At 43.4% G+C, this 19,711-nt stretch overlaps 1 protein-coding gene and 1 long non-coding RNA gene across 2 annotated transcripts in view; one reads left to right on the forward strand and one right to left on the reverse strand.

Moving 5' to 3' along the window:
- The window catches only part of PFKFB3 (6-phosphofructo-2-kinase/fructose-2,6-biphosphatase 3), a 269,808-nt gene that overhangs the window by 216,526 nt on the left and 33,571 nt on the right, over window positions 1–19,711 (reverse strand). The window lies entirely within an intron of this gene.
- LOC146855661 (uncharacterized) overlaps window positions 1–19,711 on the forward strand; it is a 114,108-nt gene that overhangs the window by 69,211 nt on the left and 25,186 nt on the right. The window contains exon 2 of the long non-coding RNA XR_014981364.1: window positions 19,097–19,162. This is a non-coding gene — a long non-coding RNA (uncharacterized LOC146855661). The remainder of the gene's footprint in view (window positions 1–19,096; window positions 19,163–19,711) is intronic.

Here is a 19,711-nt window from a genome sequence, read left to right on the forward strand (position 1 = left end):
TGTGGGTTCACCTTGAAGGCTTGCCCACAACAATCCATACTGAAGTTCACCACCAGTCTTGTGGGCAGGCCTACGAAGTAGCAGACCCTAGAGCAACAGTGACTGTCACTGAGGTCACAGGACCCCTGAGGAGAGCTGGCTCAAGGGTGGTGCGACCGGTGTGACTGCAACGGATGCTGACTTTGAGTGGGGGCGTTGTAAATTATAGTTTTAAAAGCACTTGCTGCCTCCTTCCTGGCCTACAGCAATTTTCTGCAATAATAAAAGTGTCATGATAACTCCGGTGAATAAACTTCTTCCGAGAGAGAGATCGAAGTTTTGTCTAGTGGAAGTTTTGACTCAGGGAAAGATAGCGCAGAGGGTTAATGTGCCTGCTGCAAAGAAAATGTACCATGCCCATCACAAAGTGCAAATATTGTAAATAGGTCAGTGGGTTACTGCTTTTGTCAGTAAGATCCTTTTGTTACTTGCAGTATATAAGTTAAAATCCTAACAAAGAACAGTGAGCTATTAACTTTCATCTAAGAGCTGCATACAAACTGCAAGGTATAAACTAGAGCTTTATGGTTTTTTCCCTAAGCCTTTGATTATCCTAATGTTGCAAAAAGTGTTCATTTGGATAGAAATCAATAATGGTTATTAAAGAGAACCCCCAATCATGGTATTAAGTTTTAAATTCTGAGTTTGTGTTTCTCCAGATCAATCACTATTAAACTATACTGCCTACTAATATGGTTGTCATGTGACTCCTACACCTTGTAGTCCTTTGTCTTATGTAACATTTCCTATACAGTGATTTACACACGTAAAATTGATTGTCGCTGTGTATGTCGCTGACGACAGAAACTCCATGGCTTGGAAACAAATGACTTGTGCTTCCATTTTTAAGCATGTTTGGGACATTCTGTGATTAGAAACATATCCCTCTTTGTGAATTTATTTTAATGTTAATAACTCATATTAATCATTAAATAATCATGTGTATCCATTGGTTGAATTACATAACATAATAAGCTGTAACTGGTTAGTGAAATGCCAAACAAATACTAAAGATTGGGATGTTTTGCCAATCCTGGCCACACCTCTAACTCCACTCACTGACCCCATTATCGGGTTATTCCCGCCCTCTGATTCTCCGCCCACAGTTCCCCTACTTTTTTTTCCCCACTTCGACCACTGACTGTAACCATGGGGCACAGGGTCAAGACTGATTTGCATATGGCTGGGTTCAAACTGGAACAGCATGGTGAGCAAAAAACGATGGATTTAGGCCCAGATTTCTGTACTGGGGTGAATGTAAGACATTGTTCTGCATTCTGTCCATCAACTGTTATTTTTGTAAAAGCCATTGTAAGGCCAATAAATAGCTCTCCTAGGGGAGACCTACTGGCTTTAATAATGCTTGCTATCGCTGTATTTTCTCAAGACAAGCTGGGCACCAAACTTTATGTGTCATGTTACAAAGTTTACTTGCCTAAATTAAAAGCGTCTCTCAGGGAGTGCCGCACATGCTTTTCGGATACTCCCGGTGAAGCAGCATGTCACATGATTAGTGCTGGTTCGATCAGTCCTGGCTGACAACCGTTCACACGCACTGTGCTGCCTTTCCACATGTGACCATGAAAGGCAGGTTGCTGCGTGCCCGTTGTAATAAAGCTAGAAACCAGATACATGCGCGAGAAGAGAGAGAGTGAGTGAGTGAGTGAGAGAGAGAAAGAGCTGAGCGTCGCCGCCACCTGCAGATCCGCGGACTCTTGTAGCTGAGACTAGAAAATTGGTTAGTAGCGATTTTGTTTCAACAATAAACGGTGCTGTAAAACCTTTCAAAACATAATTATTTTATGGGGCTTGTAATTTGCACCCCTGGGCAATGCATTTCGCTATTAGTAGTGATTGATTCACCGATTCCTGAGGTTTTGCGGAAATACTTTATAAACTCATCCTACAAAAATAACTTGAAGCTACTTCATTTTCTATTTACATAATTTATAGAGCGCATGGTGACCCAAAGGCATCTATCTCACTGCTGAGTAAGAGGCAGCATCCCAACCAACTAGGAGGACCGAGCCTCTCAAGGATTAAGCGATCTGAAGAGTCAGGTTTTGATCGCTTTCCGGAAGCTGCTCATTTTCTATCATACCAATAGCTGTTGGTAAGGTGTTTCAAAGCATTGCTACAATAAAACTGAAGGGCCGACCACCTCTTCTCATTTTTTTCATAGTTGGGACAGAAGCCAGATGTAAATTTGCAGACTGGAGTGGTCCATTGTAAGTATAGGGAGTGATCAGTTGGTGAAGGATAGGTTGACCATAGCCTTGCAAAGCCAGGTGCGCAATGCACAATGATTTAAATTCTACTCTTTGGGCAATGGGGAGCCAATGAAGATCCCTCAGGACCTGTCTAACTGACTGTGATCTAGGGATTCCAAGCAGTGTGCGTGCAGCCGCATTCTGCACCACGTGTAATTTGTGGATAATTCCTTTTGGGACCCACAAATATAAGGAGTTACCATAGTCCAAACAAGACAGTGTCAAGGCTTGAATTACCACTTGTCTCGAAGTCTGGTGGAGCAAGGGTCAGATCTTGCGTAGCAGTCTTATCATTCCAAAACAGAGAGCCGCCATTTTTGTGGCCTGGGCTTCTGTGGTCAAAGTACATTTAAGCCACATCCCTAAACTTTTTATGATAGATTTAGTTGTTGGCGGGGGACCAAGGCTGATAGGCCAGCCCAGACCCTGTTGTCTGTTGCAGTTATTCCCAAGGCTCATTAATTCTGTTTTTGATCCACTGAATTTCAGGCAGAACCTATCATCCAGCTAGCTACCTGCTCCAGACAGGGTCCAAGATTAGATATTAAAGTGGCCGAGTCTGGGACAAGAGAAGCCAACAGCTGGATGTCATCTGCATATGAGACTTTAGAAATTCCAAAGATGGCTACAATATTGGCCACTTCTATCAGATTACACTTGTAGACAGAGAAGTTCCCAGATCCAGGTAGATCGCCAGATGTGTATCTTTTATTTTTTTCTTCTATTACCCCCTGGCTGATGCCGGCCTCTGTACCTGAAATTCTCATGCACTCTTAAAGTAGTTTACACATAATCATGTCTCTCCTTCCTGTGGCGGGTCTTTGAGACAGCTTCAGCTGTCTCACTAGACTAGCTAGTTGTTGCTTTCTTTTTAAGAATAATATATATATAGTTGCTTTTAGTCAGCCGTCTTTGTCTATTGGTCTGTTAAACTGTCAATCACCATTTGACTCCGCCTACCACAGCTACAGCAGAGGCAATGACTCAGCACACTACAATAATCCCCCCCCCTCACTGCAGGTGACAGCATTTTACATGTGCACATCCAGTGTAATGCATTTTAGTGCTCAGGCTCCTGGGCCAATAGCAGGTTTTATTTTATTGTGGGCTTTCATTCTTTCAGTTAAGTTATCGGGAGAACTGACCTCCACCCTCCTGATGGTAATAAAGTAACCCGCTGTGCAGTGCAATATCATACCAAAACACAGGACGTCTCTTCATTTTTCATTATGTTTTCAATTTAAATGCACCGACACCATCTCCTCTTGCACTCGGTGCTCCAGATGCTAGTGAAGAAGGCATCACTGATCAGTGCAGGAGCTGTATTTGGGCTGCACTTCATTACTGTGCGCTCCGCCAGCTGTACATTCGTCATTATGGTTTCTTGGGTCCTTCCTTCATTTTCTCTCTCCTGACTAGCTTCTTTGTTGTTTTTCATTAACAAACCATTTCTTTCCAACCAGGGGCGCAACTAGACCCAAACTTCGGGGTTGGGGGGCTAACACCCCCAGCCAGGGCTGGCCCTAGCACTGGTCGCACACGGTGCAACATTTGTTTTTGGTGCCCCATTTCCTCCTTTTTCACGAATTCCCTCAGTACCACTCACCAACAATGCACCTCATCTCTCTATAGCACCTTTCTGACAAGCACTTCATTTTTTTATAGCACTACTCATATTACACTCACACTCATTTCTGTGATCTGCATGGTACATGTTCTTTGTAGCGGGCACATTAATCCTCTGCACTGTGTGGGTGGCAGGAGTGCCCATGTGAGTGCACGGGGAGTGATGCGACAGTGTGAGAGTAGGGTAAGAGGAGTGACTGCAGGGTGAGTGAGGAGACCATATGGTGCAGGTGTAAGTGCAGAGTGGGATGAATGAATGCATGGTTAGTGATGGCCTTTCTGAGTGAGACTGCAGATTGAGCAGTGAGGGGTACAGGTGAGTGAAGTGTCACATGAGTGCTGGTGAGTAGTGTGTTCGTGTGACTACAGCAGGAACAGCGCAAGTGCATTGTGAGTAGCGGGTGAATGGTGTGAGTGCATGGTGATCTGGTGTGAGTGCATGGTGATCAGGGTGAGTGCATGGTGATCAGGGTGAGTGCATGGTGATCAGTGTGAGTGCATTGTGATCGCTGTAAGTACATTGTGATTGCTGTGAGTGCAGGGTGAGTGTGAAAGTGAAGGGCGAGAATGAGGAGTGAGTTGTCTGAATGCAGGGTGCATTCCCAGACACTTGAAGACCATGCTTAGAAGTAAGACCGCTGAAAAATCGCGTACTACATAATTCCTACCCTTTTTGATTCCATAATTTTTACCCAATCCCTTACGATTTCTTCTAATTATGTTTATCGTACTATCGATCTTGTCTTCCCCAGAACTAAACCCCTCCAGCTTAACTCGTAGTGGATGTTCCTTTGGGAGCCCTGACAACCCCTTACTTGATTATAACTTTTGAGTGCACTAACGTAAGCCGAATCACACATTACCAACGGTGAAGGGCCACATTTTTAAGAACATGACTCTAGAAAAGGCTAAAGTCCACCAGGCTCCACATAATACGGCATCACCCCATCACTGCGTGGCTAATATCTTATTTAGAGGGACAGAACTCCCATATAGTAGATCATATCAGGGCAATATTAAAATTGATTAGTCAACCTTGCAGGTATAAATACTAATTTTGGAATTTACTTAACTTCACCACCGAATAGAGTGGCCTTTGTTACACCACTCATGAGCACACATTCTTTCACATACTTAATGGAATGTAATTATTTGCCTACTGCGATATATGCTAATGTTGTGGCACCTCTATATGTCATTTGTACCTATATAAGGATCCATGTCTACCGTTCTACAAAACAATACGACATAACATATGTACATGCTTCGCTTACTTAAATATTACATGTATGTATCATACCCCTGCTTCATTATGATTCTTACAATGACTTTCCTGTAATTTATTTACCTTCCTTTTACTTCACCATTTAACTGATCTTATCCTCTACCATCTATTAACCTAACTCTGATGGCTCAATTCTCTCGCTATGATGAAAAAAAACTCCTCTCTTTGTATATATATTTTTTTTCTATGATGCGAAACATAATAATGCTCTATTTATGGACGGAAATTGTGTTTACCTTATTGAACCTGGCAGCCCTGAGGAGGCCCAAGGCTAATAGGCCATTGTTAGGGGGCAAAACATGTGTTGGCTGCGTCATAAACCTTTGATTTTTACTTTTTCTTTGCTGTAAAAGACTCTGAAGTTCTAAAGAGTCCCAGCTATACACAAAGAATACTGGATGTAATAAATGGATCTAATTCCTTATAGACTATGACTTTTCTTACTTATCCTGGCACATCTCTAAGACTTGAAGCAACTCGGTATGCTATTGACGACGGCATAGAGTTTCAAATATAAGTTAAACTATTGCTATTATGCAGGGCTTTAAGTGGGATGAACAATCTGGGGAGTTTAGAAAGCTGGGTTTCTGTTGCAGTAACCCACCCTACGTTTTGCTAGATTTCTAATGCACTTTGCCTTGATGTGCCCTAGGTCCCTGCCAATCAGGTTCCACGGGCCGGTGTTCTTTCCCAAAACTGTACCTTTGTACCCCCACTTTGGCACCTCTCTGGCCACATGTAAGTCCCTTGTAAAAGGTACCATGGGTACCAAGAGCACTGTGACCAGGGAAGGCCTCTAAGGGCTGCAGCACATATTGTGTCACCCTTAGAGGTCCTGTACCTTAACACTCACACACTGCCATTGCAGGTTGCGTGTTTTGGTGCAGATAAAAGTGAAGAGTCGACATGGCACACATTCCTGTGTGCCATGCCTGCAACCCACTGCCTATGGTATAGGTAAGACACCCCTCTAGCTGGGTGTGCAATACCACTGGTAAGGGTACAGTTGAATGAGCACTGTACCCCTACAGTGTCTAGGTCCACTTTTAAACTCTGTAAGTGCAGTAAAGTCATAAAGAGTATATGGTCTGGGACTTTGTCATTACAAACTCCACAGGACAATATTGGCATTACTGAATTCTGGGAAGTGTGGTAGCAAACCTCTCAGCATAATAAACCCACACTGATGCCAGTGTCAGATTTATTATACAATGCACTCAGAGGGCATCTTAGAGATTCCCCCTGAAAAATGACCAGCCTCTGGTGTGTTCCGCTGACTAGCAGACACCAGCCTGCCACCAAGAGACAGGTTTCTGGACCCCTGGGGTGGGAGCCTTCACTTCCTGAGCCCAGAAACAAAGCCTTTCCTGGGTAGAAGTGGTCACACCTCCCCCAGGCCAGGAAGAGCCATCTGTGGCAAGGGAGCTTCAAAGGCCTTGCTACCTTTGTAACGCGTCCCCCAGCCTCTCCTGCTGTCAGGAGCAGTCGCCCTTCCTGTCTCCCCTCTTTTTCGGTGGGAAGATTAGCCAAGCCCAGAAGGCGTGCCCACCTCTCTCAATCCCACCCCTCAGGTGGGGGAGGCAAGGTAAAGCCCACTCTTCAGTGCTCGCCATCTTGCAGATGGCAGGCACTCACCAATCAGGATTAGGGATTGTGCCCACTCCCCCACATGGGGTGAACCCACCAAGGGTGTAGTCACTCTAAGGTCAGTATGAATTGAAATAAGCTTTATTTCGATAAAAAGATATCTTAAAAAGCACATACAAATATAACATACAAAATAAGCACAAACCAGAAAAGTACAGTAGCATCCATAGATCCCAAGTTATACAGCAGAAGTTTAAATTTTTTTAAAATTCAGTCAGTAGCCCATTGGCTACTGACCTTGCGACCCCTAAAACACCCCCTAAATTCAGTACTTAGGGGGCAACCCTGAACCAAGAAGACAGATTCCTGCAACCACCAAAGAAGAAGAAGGATAAAAGTGTGGAAAACGTGTAATATTTTACTTGGCATAAGCGACAGCCATTTTGACTGTGGTGTCCATTTAAGTTTCCTTCGTAATTCTTTCGTCTTTTCACTCTGCTTGTGCTATCTATTTTAGTTGACTTCCTGACTCAGCTAAAAGCAATGGACGTGCTGAGGGTTTGTAGCTGCCAGAGCACCTGGTCACAGATGTTAACTGTCAACCATTTACTGCTGCCATAAGCACTCCTGCTCCCCCTCCCACTTTGCTGACCAAGTGGTTATTCATCTGCCCTTGTTTGCTGATAACTATTTCTAAAACGTGTTCTTCCTATTTCTGTTCACAAGCTTACAGTGCAGAAAATCTGTATAAAAGACCTGTGTTCTGTGACTTCAGTGTACTACCTCAGGCCGCACTTGAGAGTGCTGTGTGGATGTGGTCCCGCTCATGAGTGATTAATAAACTTGTTATTTATTTCCAACTCCAGTACTGATCTCTATTTGTTGGTCTCTGAACCCGTGGCAAAAAGGGTGAGCCTGCACCAGTGTTCCCCATAAAAGGTACATTTCCACAGTTGGCCCCCGACTCGTGGGGCCCCATTGGAGACGCGGCCGTCCGAAGGAGTGGTCTTGACGGAGGATCAAAATCTCACTGAGAAAGCGCACTGCACGAGGAGACCTTTGTCTTTGCAGGCCGACGTGATTTTTCCGGTTTTCCCAATTTGACTCTCCAGGTGATGGCCGGTCTCAACTGGGGTTTTCTTTGGCGCAATTTTGAAGTGACCATTAGGTCAACCGGAGATCAGCAGGTGGGAGTTGGAGTCTTCTGTTTGGTAAGGTCGCTAAAGCGGCACTCTTGATTTGTTAAGCCTGGGCTTTATGTTTGAATTTGTTGTTCAATCTTTGCAAAGTTTGAAGGCAGGTAATGTGGAGATTTTTCTCCTTTTGAAATATTTTGAAGTAGTAATATTTTACACATATTGGTAAAGCATGCCTTTTCCCAGCACACTCTGTAGGTGGTGTTGCTGCTCTGGTGGTACCAAAGTAAACTTGAAAAAAAAAGTCAGTCGGCTCCCCCAGAGGGGATACCTGATAGAGCCATATACGTCAAATATGGTATTTCTTCCATAATGTACGGTCCACTGTGGAACAAATACACACAAAAAAGATTTTGATTTGCAATGGCCAGTGAATGGGTCATTCGATTCTAAAAAGGTTCAATATGTAGAGCAGTGTTTACTTAAATGAAAAAGTAGACAGGATATATTTGATTGTGTGCGTTTGTGGGAGAAAGAAGTACGAGAGAGAGTGAAGAGAGCAGGAGCTTTAGCAGAAAAAGAACAACGAAAAACGATATATCAAAAACAGCTAGAATTAAAAAATAAAGAAAAGAAGGAAAAAACAGAAAAAGAAGATAGGGAACGTCGATTACAGGTAAATGGCCAGAACCCTATTACGCGCCCTATTTATCCCATACTAAATAAATCTAAGGATGATTGCATCCTATTAGAACGCCCCCCACCCCGTATAAATTTCCCACTCCAAGTGCCCCTGATGAGGTTTCTGACGACGAGCATTTGTCTTCAGACGACAAAGAACAAGATAAACAAAATGGGTGACAGACTCGCTCTACTTTGACTAGAGCAGAAAAAGATAAATTAAAAACCGCTGCTAGGGAGGAGGCTCGCCGGCCTCACGCTGCATCGCTCATTGTAACTATGGTTCAACGGTGGCAAAATATGGAGCAATTTTATTTTGTAGAAAAATTTGTTTGGGATGTAATATTTGATTATAGACAAATTTCTCAGGAATTAGAGCCAAAGGATATAAATACTGATTATAAACGATTAACAGAGGGGGCTTTCCCTTTTTCTGCCTTATCTGATAAGATTAGACGAGTGGTTACAATACGAGACGCAACATTGCGTTTACGAAAGGAGCAAGAATTAGCTAGAAAACAGAAAGGTGTAGAAACAGTTCAATCCCCAGCACAAAAAGTAGATGCTCCGGTGAATGAGGTTGCACTTGCTAGTAGTAAAGTTGCTATAAAACCTATGCATGAAGCTGCACCCCTTTATGTTCCTCCTCAGGGTGCGGGAACAAATGATGATAAAACTTCAGATGATGCAAAGGGTTATTTTATATATAATTGGGTTTACACTCCTTGGAGTACAGCTGACGTGATGGCTCTTAAAGCTGCTTTGCCCGACCCCCGGAAAAATCCTGCCGCCTTCTATAAGGAGGTGGAAGGAGCCATTAGCTCCTGCACAATGACCTTGCCAGATATTGATATGTTCTTCGGGCTTATTTTGCCCCCTGATATGTGGAGAACGATAGATAAAATAGATGACAATGTAGCATATGGTGATACCTGGGAACATTTAGAAAAATAGATGCGGAAAGGGAACCTGCGTAGAAACCTCAGAAGGAGATATTAGATCTTCCTAAAGCTATTGTGACTAAGTTAAAGACTCTCATACCTCCTAAGAAAATAGATTGGACTACGTTAGCGTCCTGTAAACGGAAAAATGGTGAGTTAGTTTCTGATTTCTTTTTAAGGTTTGAAGAAACATTCCATGATTTTAGTGGTCAGTCATTGGCTGATGATACAGGTCAGCATTTGTTTGTCGATAAATTTGTCGCTAACATGTTACCGGAAATAGCTAGTCGCTTGAAGACCAGCGAGAGTTCTTGGACCACGTCTTCCCCAGTTTCCCTTTTGACTATGGCACAATATTATGAGTGACAGGACCAGGAAGCAAAAGGCAGGGAGGATAAGAAGGATAAAGCCTTAAAGACAAAAGTTATGTTGGCTCAAATATATGGTCCACCGTTTAGGGGAAGTGGAAGAGGCAGACAGGCAATGTATACACCTGGAGTACCCCCTCTCCCTCGAGCAAATTTGTCCCCTGAACAGTGTGCTTATTGTAAAGAAACTGGGCATTGGCGTTCTGAGTACCCTCTTTTGCAAGGTCAGCAGTATCAGCGGGGAAGGGGAAGTATGAGAGGACGCCCAGGGAATTCAGGAAACAGGGGAGGTACAGGAGCTCACTCCAGATTTGAATCAGTTGAACAAGGACCAAATTACTCTAATACCTTTGATAGACGAAATCAATATCAAATGTCTGATTATTCTGATGATGCCCTTGCGGATTCCAACTATGCATAGGGATGTCTAGAATGGAGTAAGGAACCGGTTGAGGTGCCAGTAGATCAAATGGGTCCTTATATTGAGGCAAACATCTTGGGATTTACTGATCGGTTTCTGGTTGACACAGGGGCTACCCGTAGTGCTCTGTCTAAAAAATTGGTTCCTAGGGCTCCCCTGTCCGGCACAATGATAACATCAATAGGATTCGATGGGACACCTACACCTAGCCCGCTTTCACAGACTTGAATTTGGACTTGACAAATTCACTGCAGCATGTTCATTTTTCTTTCCCCTAACACGCCGGACAACATTGTGGGTATCGATATGCTTAAATATTTTCGTGCTATAAAACGTTGTTCTCCGGAAGGTGCGCGTGTTATTTTAAATAACAATTATCCAATGGTTGAGATATCCTGTCTTATCAATGAGGATGCCGCTCTGGCGTCCTTACCTAGTGTGAAGAAGGAACACTGTTATTGTTATCATTTCCTGCCTCCCATCATCACAAAGTCTCGTGAATGAAATTGCAATATTGTAGACAGCAGGTTACCTATTTAGGGAGGGATGTGCACTCACACCAAACCGCATTCAGACCATTCTAGACTCTCCTGTACCCCGCACTCAGAAGGATGTTCGTGCACTGATTGGCCTCACTTCTTTTTGTAGGCAGTTTTCACACATTATTATACCTTTGTTGGCCCTTTTGACTAAAGACACTGCGATGCCCCTCCCATGGACTGCAGAGTGCCAGAGCGCCTTCCAATAGTTACGCCAAGCCCTTTGTTCTGCACCAGTATTAGGTACCCCAGATATGTTGATGAGTGACTATTTGTCCCAGTTAACTGACAGCTTGTCTTCCATTTATCAGCAGGTGCAGGAAGCTCTTCCTTCGTGAGCCCTGCTGTGTTGACAGATCATTGTGACATTTTGGTCACCGAGAGAGGACGAGCTGTGTCACCTGATAGACCTGAGGAAGTCTTCCCGGACCACACAATCCCTGATACATCTAGATATCTGCTTCGATCCAGGAAGAAAGACATTTCATTGCAGAAAGAGTCTGTTTGAGCCACTGTCCTGGGTGGTTATAGACTGACTACAAAGGGGGGTATCCTATTAGGGACTACTCGTCTCAACGTAGGTGAAGAAACCAATGCCTGCCCAGGACCTTAGGGCATCATCTATTTTGTTGTTTGCCGATGAAAATGAGCTCACCTAAGAAGAAGGAGATCGCTGCGACAACATGCAACGGCTGTATAATCTGCATCCTTGGTCTGACTTTGACTGTTGCCATCATCGCTACTGTAATGTGGAGGAAGTAATGCCTGGAGCCTCCTTACCTAACATTACTGTTACATCACTTGCTGCAAAAGAGCACCATCATTTTGATTTGCCGCAACATGAACAGGGATACCGGCAAAATCTGAGAAACAATTCATTTCTTCAAATGTTGCATCAGACACACCTGCTAAGCAATGCTACTAACTTTTGGGTTTGTGGCAAGATTCCTCCTCATCAGAACATAAAAGGAATCCCGTTGTCACTGCTGCCATTCTCTCACAATGGCTCATGCCCAGCTTGGTTCAAACTTCTATATGCCTCTAATGAACAAAGTCTGTTACCCCAACGAAGATGGGGACCCATAAGCAAAAGGGACTGCTTTAGAAATGGAAGAATATAGTAAAGGAAGTGCAGCAACAAACTATGTGTATCCAAATTCTAGGTCGGCTAAAGGAAATGGACCCCTTGTTATCTCTGTTGCCCTGACCACTGGCCCCCTTTGTGTCCAAAGTACAAGCGATTTGTGCCAGTGCGCCACAGTAACTGTACTACTGTGTTGCAGATGTCTACGAGAGGCCGAAGCAGCTTCCTTGCATCACGTCACACTTATTTTGTTTGTGGAACTAAGGCATACTGCTTCCTACCTCCAGGCTGGTCTGGTACCTGTTACATAGCCTTCCTTCTACCACCTGTGTTTTTAGCTCCCCCAACCTACCATCAAGACTTGCAATTGTTCGATCACTATGTTGGTTGTAGAGGAAAACGTGCAATCGATGTCTCTGTAGTCAACCAGACAGAGATCACATGGGAACAATGTAGACTGGAGCATGCTGTATCATCGGATCCAGCTGTTGTGTCTTCAAATCGAACAATTCACCTTCTGTATGTACGGTCATCTCCAAACTACACAAAATAGCTACTAAGGTACATCAAGACTCAGGAACATGGACTTGGGCTGGATGGTTGTGGAACATATTTTCTGAATGGGGCTTAAAAATATTATCCGCCTTGTTCATAATTATTGCAATTCTCTTCTCTTGTTGTTTATGTATCCAATGTGGGCCGATGCTTTGTTCCCTCTGTATTTCCACTTGTACTACTTATCTACCATCTAAAATGAATGTCCAAAATGTAAATGCCTGTTTAGCAATAGACCGAGAAGTCAGCGATATGATGCTGATTGATATACATGATATTTATCGTACCCCTTTTAAACCATAAGAAAATGTCTTAGCTTATTCCAAATGGGCCGTCTGTGGAAAACGTGTAATATTTTACTTGGCATAAGCGACAGCCTTTTTGGCTGCGGTGTCCATTTAAGTTTCCTTCGTAATTCTTTTGTCTTTTCACTCTGCTTGTGCTATCTATTTTAGTTGACTTCCTGACTTAGCTAAAAGCAATGTAAATGCTGAGGATTTGTAGCTGCCAGAGCACCTGGTCTCAGATGTTAACTGTCCACCATTTACTGCTGCCATAAGCACTCCTGCTCCCCCCTCCCCACTTTGCTGACCAAGTGGTTATTCATCTACCCTTGTTTGATGATAACTATTTCTAAAACTTGTTCTTCCTATTTCTGTTCAAATGCTTACAGTAAAGAAAACCTGTATAAACCTGTGTTCTGTGACTTCAGTGTACTACCTCAGGCAGCACTTGAGAGTGCTGTGTGGATGTGGTCCCACTCATGAGTGATTAATAAACTTGTTATTTATTTCCAACTCCAGTGCTGATCTCTATTTGTTGGTCTCTGAACCCATGGACAAAAGGGTGACCCTGCACCAGTGTACCCCTAAAAAGGTACATTTCCACAAAAGAAGATGCCCAGCAGAGGAGACTGCACAGAAGAACTGACTTGGCCCCAGCCCTACCGGCCCATCTGCAATTCTCAGAGATCCTGTGCCAAAAGTCACCTTGTCCTGCAGCCAGCGACCTCCAGAACCCTTGGGAGGACAGACTGCCTTCAACAAAGACCAGATCTCCTGTGAACAGCACCTCTGTTCAAAAGAAACTCCCAAGAAAGACTCTGAACTTGCTGAGGACAAAGACACCCAACGCCTGGAACCATCACTGCACGCGACCCCTACAGCCCGAATTTGGGTGGCACACGGGTCCTAGCGAGGTCCCCCAGTACCCCAGAGTCCGCGTCCACTGTGGGTTGACCCCTCTTGGACCCTCCGACATCGCCTTCAGCCTCTGCACGGAGACCCCCAACAGCGAGTGTCCCGGTTAGGTGATATTTTACCTCAAAATACACCCCTACGCCCGGAGGAAGATAAACCGAGGTGTATCTACTTCGCCAAGCCCTCCAACTTACCTGCCCAGCTGTTGGTTCCTCCGGAAAGTCTTCTTAGACCGAGCCTGCAGCCAAAAACCCAAACCGGCAATCCCCATTGAAAACAACAGGGCACCCAACGCCAAAACATTACCCTGCACCCGGCCGCCCCTGTGCCGCTGTGGGTGCCCCTTGTATGCTAACTCAGACCCACCTTTGCCCTGAGTCTAACACCAGGAGCTTCACTCCCACAACCTTGTGGCCTGCTTGTGAGCAGCCACCAACCGGTGGCCTCCATCCCTGATTGGATAACATTGGGCCTCAGCACTCTACACCCGGCCGCCCTAGTCCTGCTGAGGGTGTTCTGATAGTGCATCCTTCACCCTGGGGGAACCCTGATTCTAACCCTGAATATCAACTCCCACTAACCAGTACTTACCTGCAAACCGATAGCTTCATTTCCTCCCATAGGATTGCATTGACTGCTTTTCCTTGAAAATTATTTTGTGTGGAGTTGGTTTGTATGAAACATTGAAAAAATGCATATGTGTAAAAACAGAATTACTTACCTTTTGTCTAGTAAATGTCTCAGTGTGATATCTAGGCATATCACACTGATTAGCAAAAGTAATTTAAAAAGTAATCTAAAAGGTAACGTGAACTGTAATCTGTAGAGTAACTGAAAAGTAATTTCAAACTGTTTACTTACCTGTTAATCAACAAACTGCATTTGAACCTGCATTCAGCTGTAAATCACTGCATAATATTTTGCAAAATATTATTTTACTTATCTGCACCAGGTCTGGCTTGGTTTCAGAAATAGAATAACTGAATAATATTTTTATACAAACAAATTGGTCCGAGATCAGTCTTTGACTGTGTGCAATCATCTCTTGCCTGAGTGTGTACAATAAATGCTTAACACTACCCTCTGATAAAGCCTTACTGCTCGCCCACACTACCACAAATAGAGAGTTAGGTGCCATCTACATTTACCTCTGCGTACCTTGGGGGTTCCACTGGACTCGGTGCACACTATACCTCATTTTGGTATACTATATACAGTGCCAGCTTACTACAAGGGGCCTCTCAAAGGGGCAATATAATGAAGGGTGTGGCTTAAAACATTCATGCTAAAAATCTGTGCTCAGCATAATGTGCCGCCCGACTGGTATTTCACTACTTCTGTTATTGCCTCCACATAAGTAACATTACACCTACAACAAGCCAGGACTATTGGCTTGTCAAAGGTTATTAGTTGCATAAGATACATTTACTACAAGCATACATACAACTATGGCTTCATTGTATATAATATTGAAAATGCTTTAGTTCTTGTGCAAGAGATTGTGGGATAATAGCTAGAGCTGTCAACTTTGGAGCTGAGGAAGCAGGTTTGAGTCTCAGCGTCAGCTCAATATCCTGTGTTTCTTGGCAAATCACTTAATCGTCCTTGCCTACCAAAAAATAAATGAACATGTCATTTTTGGTGCTCATGTAAAGCATTCAAGTTTAGCAATACAGAACTGCAAAAAAATAAAAGTTACATCAAAACAGTTATAAAAAAAGTGAACTGCTGCAGAGTTAAGATTTTTTTTCCAGTCTGAGTGAAAATGGAGAGCCCGATAGGGACCCGTCAAGGCGGCTGCTTGTACGAACTGCTGGTGGTGAGCACAAGCAGGACCCAGCCCACTTAAAGCCCTGCTATTATGGAATTAATCAGGGATCAAGGTTAGAGGAAATAAATAATGTGCTGATCCTGCAACAAACTTCCAGTTTTAGGATTAGGGTTGCCAGCTCATTATTCTGATGTCCCAGCCGGTACAAAATTAAACAGCCACCTAAAGCTGTATTTTCAGCACGTCTCTGTGCATACTTCGAACAGCAAATATAAATAGAAAGCACTTTTAATTGTGTTCTAGGGCTGCCTGAAGATCCATGACTAATTATTAAAGGGAACAAAGACAGAGATGTCATTTTACAAATGAATACATGCTTTTTATGTATAACCCTATTTAGTGTCAAGACAAGGTTTGCGCAGGCGCTTTAAACAACACATGGCTGGCATTTTATTTTTTGGCAACCCTACTTTATATTCCTTTTTATGAAATGCATTCTCACACTACACAGTAAATGTAAAATACAATGTAAGGAATAGGCAAAGTGGGGGCCCAGGGGGTACTGGAACCAAAAAAGAAGCATTTGCAATGCAATAGGTCTCGCATTTTTTGCGAGAGTTTAAGTTATTGACATTGTAAATGACAATGCCTTTTATTTTTATTTTTTTTAAACCTGCAAGCGGTGCGTACAAAAGAACTTTGTACTTATAGTCGTTGCTTACGAGAAGCAAAGCTGACAGTAACTGCGCCTCTTTTACGGCCAGCCTTGCTTCTTGTAAGCAAGGACTATAAGTACAAAGTGTGTGTTTACGCTCCACTTGCAGGTTTTCAAAACACATAGATAAAAGGTATTGTTATTTACAATGTAATAGCTCAAACTCTCAAACTGTGTAGCTCGACCTCAAAAAAGAGTGTGCCTTTGTAACTATGTGCCTTTGTGGGCCTACATCTTTGTCTGTTTTGATATGTTTGTATATGTGTGTCTTTGCATTCTGATGTACATGTTTCTGTGTTGCCTTCGTTGGAATGTCAGTCTGTGTCTGCCATGATCCTATCTTACTGCCTTAACAACTATGGTCAAGTCGGCCTTTTCAGTGGTAGGCGGGCGCGAAACGTGAAAATAGAAGCTTTGTCACACCTGATGAGTAAGACATTTTCTAAGGAGTGGTATAGTGGGCACATGGGTGTGACCAGCATTAGTAGGGGTACTGCGCACCAGTTCTACCTGCAAACAAATGGAAACAAAGAGGGGTGGATTCTTGACTCGTATATACATTAACCGACGATATGTCTGCAAGAGCCTAGAAACAGCGTGTCAGTTCTCTACATAAAGGATGGTCGACCTGCAGACGGTATTCACTCCGTCTGGGCCACATTTTGAGAGTGTGCAGGGGGCATTTTTATCAAACGGGCTTCTTAACACAGCCATTCACATCTGAGACTATTGCCAAAAAATATAAATGTGCATTTTTTATTATGCAAGCAATTGTGCATGTTTTTCTACAAACCTTAATAGTTAGTATGTATATCCCCAAGCTGCTCCAATGTTAGCAGGTGATTAGCACTTGTTACAATGTATTGCGCAAGTCGTTACAACTTAGCATTGTTACATCGCATGCCATTACAACGCAAGTCGTTACAACGACTTGCTAAGGGAGAGGGGGGGAGCGCTGGAGCTTGGAATAGTATAATTTTCTATTCCAACTCCAGTGTGTGCAACACTAGGGAAGGTGTTGGATTGAAAATCCAACCTATCCAACAGCTTCTGCCCCCTACAGCAAGTTGTTGAAAAGACTTGCGTTGTAATGGCATGCAATGTAACAACGCATCGTTGTAACGACTTGCGTTGTAATGGCATGCGTTGTAAACAATGTGTTGTAAATGTTGTTTAACTAAGCAGGTACCTGAAATGGGTTCACCAGAAACAGTGACTTGGCAATGGTCACGCATTTAGTTTTGTAAAATGAGGAAGAATGGAATAAATCTTTATTTGTTGGTTCCAGGCCTGGTGATGTAATAGCCAGATGCATCTCCCTCCTCTCGTACATAACACTGAGGAGGTTAAAGAACCTGCTGCGGCTAACACGTAAGCGTGGTGGAAGTTCCACTGTATGCAGGGAGCAATTGCTCAGCCAGCTCCACGTGTCAACAGATAAAAGGCGGAGCTTGCACTAGAATTTCAGCTGCCTTTGGAGAAGCAATATTTTACCAGCCTCTCCTCCACTTCCAATTTGGCCATAGTGTATTATGATTCTACAGACTTTCTGGCAGGCTGAGTTGGTGGTGTTTGGTTGGCTCTGAGGAAAGGACTGGCTGGAAAAAATGTAATAACTGTGAAGACGAGATATGTCAGTTGGTTGAGCGTCTTCTCTGTAGAAAGGGGGATGGACGATATTAAAGTTAAAGTGCCGCATGGGATTTTTTACAAACTACCATTTGTAATACAATAGGTGTTACATTTACGAAACTCTTGTAAATGCGAGACCTATTGCATTGCAAATGCTTGTTTAAGTGTGAGCTGCAAGTTAGACCACATATCTGTATGTGGTTTAACTTGCAGCTCACACTTAAACAAGCATTTGCAATGCAATAAGTCTCGCATTTACAAGAGTTTCGTAAATGTAATACCTATTGCATTACAAATGGTAGTTTGTAAAAAATCCCATGCGGCATTTTAACTTTAATATCGTCCACCCCCCTTTCTTTAGACAAGAGGTGTCTAAAGAAAGTGGCGTGTTCGCCATTAAAGTGAAAGCATGGTATGGGGTGCTTTTAAAAAAAAATAATGTGTTTGTCATGTTGACAAATGCTTTTTTTGTATATGCGACCCATGCCGCACTTTTATTTTAAGGCGGCTATGCCCCTTTCCTTAGACTCTGATCCTTTAAGGAAAGGGGCGCAGCTGACATTAAAGTGTATCTGCGGCATGGGGAATTTAAAAAAAAAAAGTTTAAAAAAACCTGCAGCCGCGTTTGGCGCAGCAAGCAAAGCAAAGGCACGTCTGCCACTAACAGCGTGGCGTGCCGTGCTATGTAAAAAAAGCTTTTGCGAGAAAGCGTGCCCTGCCTTCTATAGCAGGCATGCGAAAACCATTAAACAAAATAGTGCTAAGAGGCTTAATTAAAGCCTACCGAGCAACAGCATATGTAAAAGGGGGTGTCTTCATGGCAGGTTACAAATTAAGACAAGGCGGTGCTAAGAAGGGACTAACAAACCTATTTACGAATCAGAAGCCAGCATTTACGAAGCACAATTGCACAAGCCAATGACAAATATGGGCGGAGAGTGGGTGTGATCTCAAGTGCATAATCCAATACAGAATGCCTCACAGAGCAGCGCATGTGCTGCCCAGGCTCCACCTAAAAATGACAAAATAATACTGTCACAAAATGTACCTCATTACGCTGCATAAGTTGGCTTTTTGTGCCGCATAATTTTTTCCTCCCCCGACACTTAATTCCATAGGCCATGGGCATTGTTTAATTTAACCTGGATATACTTGTAACACAGTAAATAGGTTATTTTTTTATTCATACACTTAAGTTCTTAATTAGAAATCGCATAGACAATAATTGTGTATTATTTTAATTTCAGACAGATCGAAGAAATATTGGCAGGAAGTTCCTACCGGTTGACATCAATGGCGGAAAGGTGGAGAAGGTAACCTTGTTTGAGTTTTCTTCATTTTATAGTTCATATAATGTTCTAACAGTGTCAACAGTCCCTCGTGCGCATGCCTGTGGCTGTTTATTTGTGGTTTCCCAATGCTCTCGAAAATTGTCCGATATGTGCGTTCCTTCCAGTGATGGTAAAGAAATGGGCGGCGTGGGAAGTTAGCACACACTAGCATTTGAAATGCTCTGCTAGACACAAAGTAGCTTTCGGTTCAGTTGATTGCATTCTGCGTCTAGCCCTGGCCCCCTGCCTGGCTGATGGCAACGCCGCACCAGCCGCTTTTATTAGGGCTTGGTCAGGATTTAGTTGTTGAAGTAAATCGGAGCCGACTTGGAAGAAAGCTTTCAGAACTTGCCAGCTGTTTTGATTTGTTCATCATCAGGCAGTGTCCTGTCTGCCTCAAATCATGACAAATGTAATCCCAGCTTGAATCAGCAGACGGCAAAATAACAAGCTGAAAGACATGCCCATGTGCTGTCCGGGTACAAGCTGATGCAGATGCCGTGAGCGTGCACATCAGCTGTCCGGGCGCGC

The sequence above is a fragment of the Triturus cristatus genome, chromosome 4_1 (genome assembly GCF_964204655.1).
Source record: "Triturus cristatus chromosome 4_1, aTriCri1.1, whole genome shotgun sequence".
Classification (NCBI taxonomy): domain Eukaryota; kingdom Metazoa; phylum Chordata; class Amphibia; order Caudata; family Salamandridae; genus Triturus; species Triturus cristatus.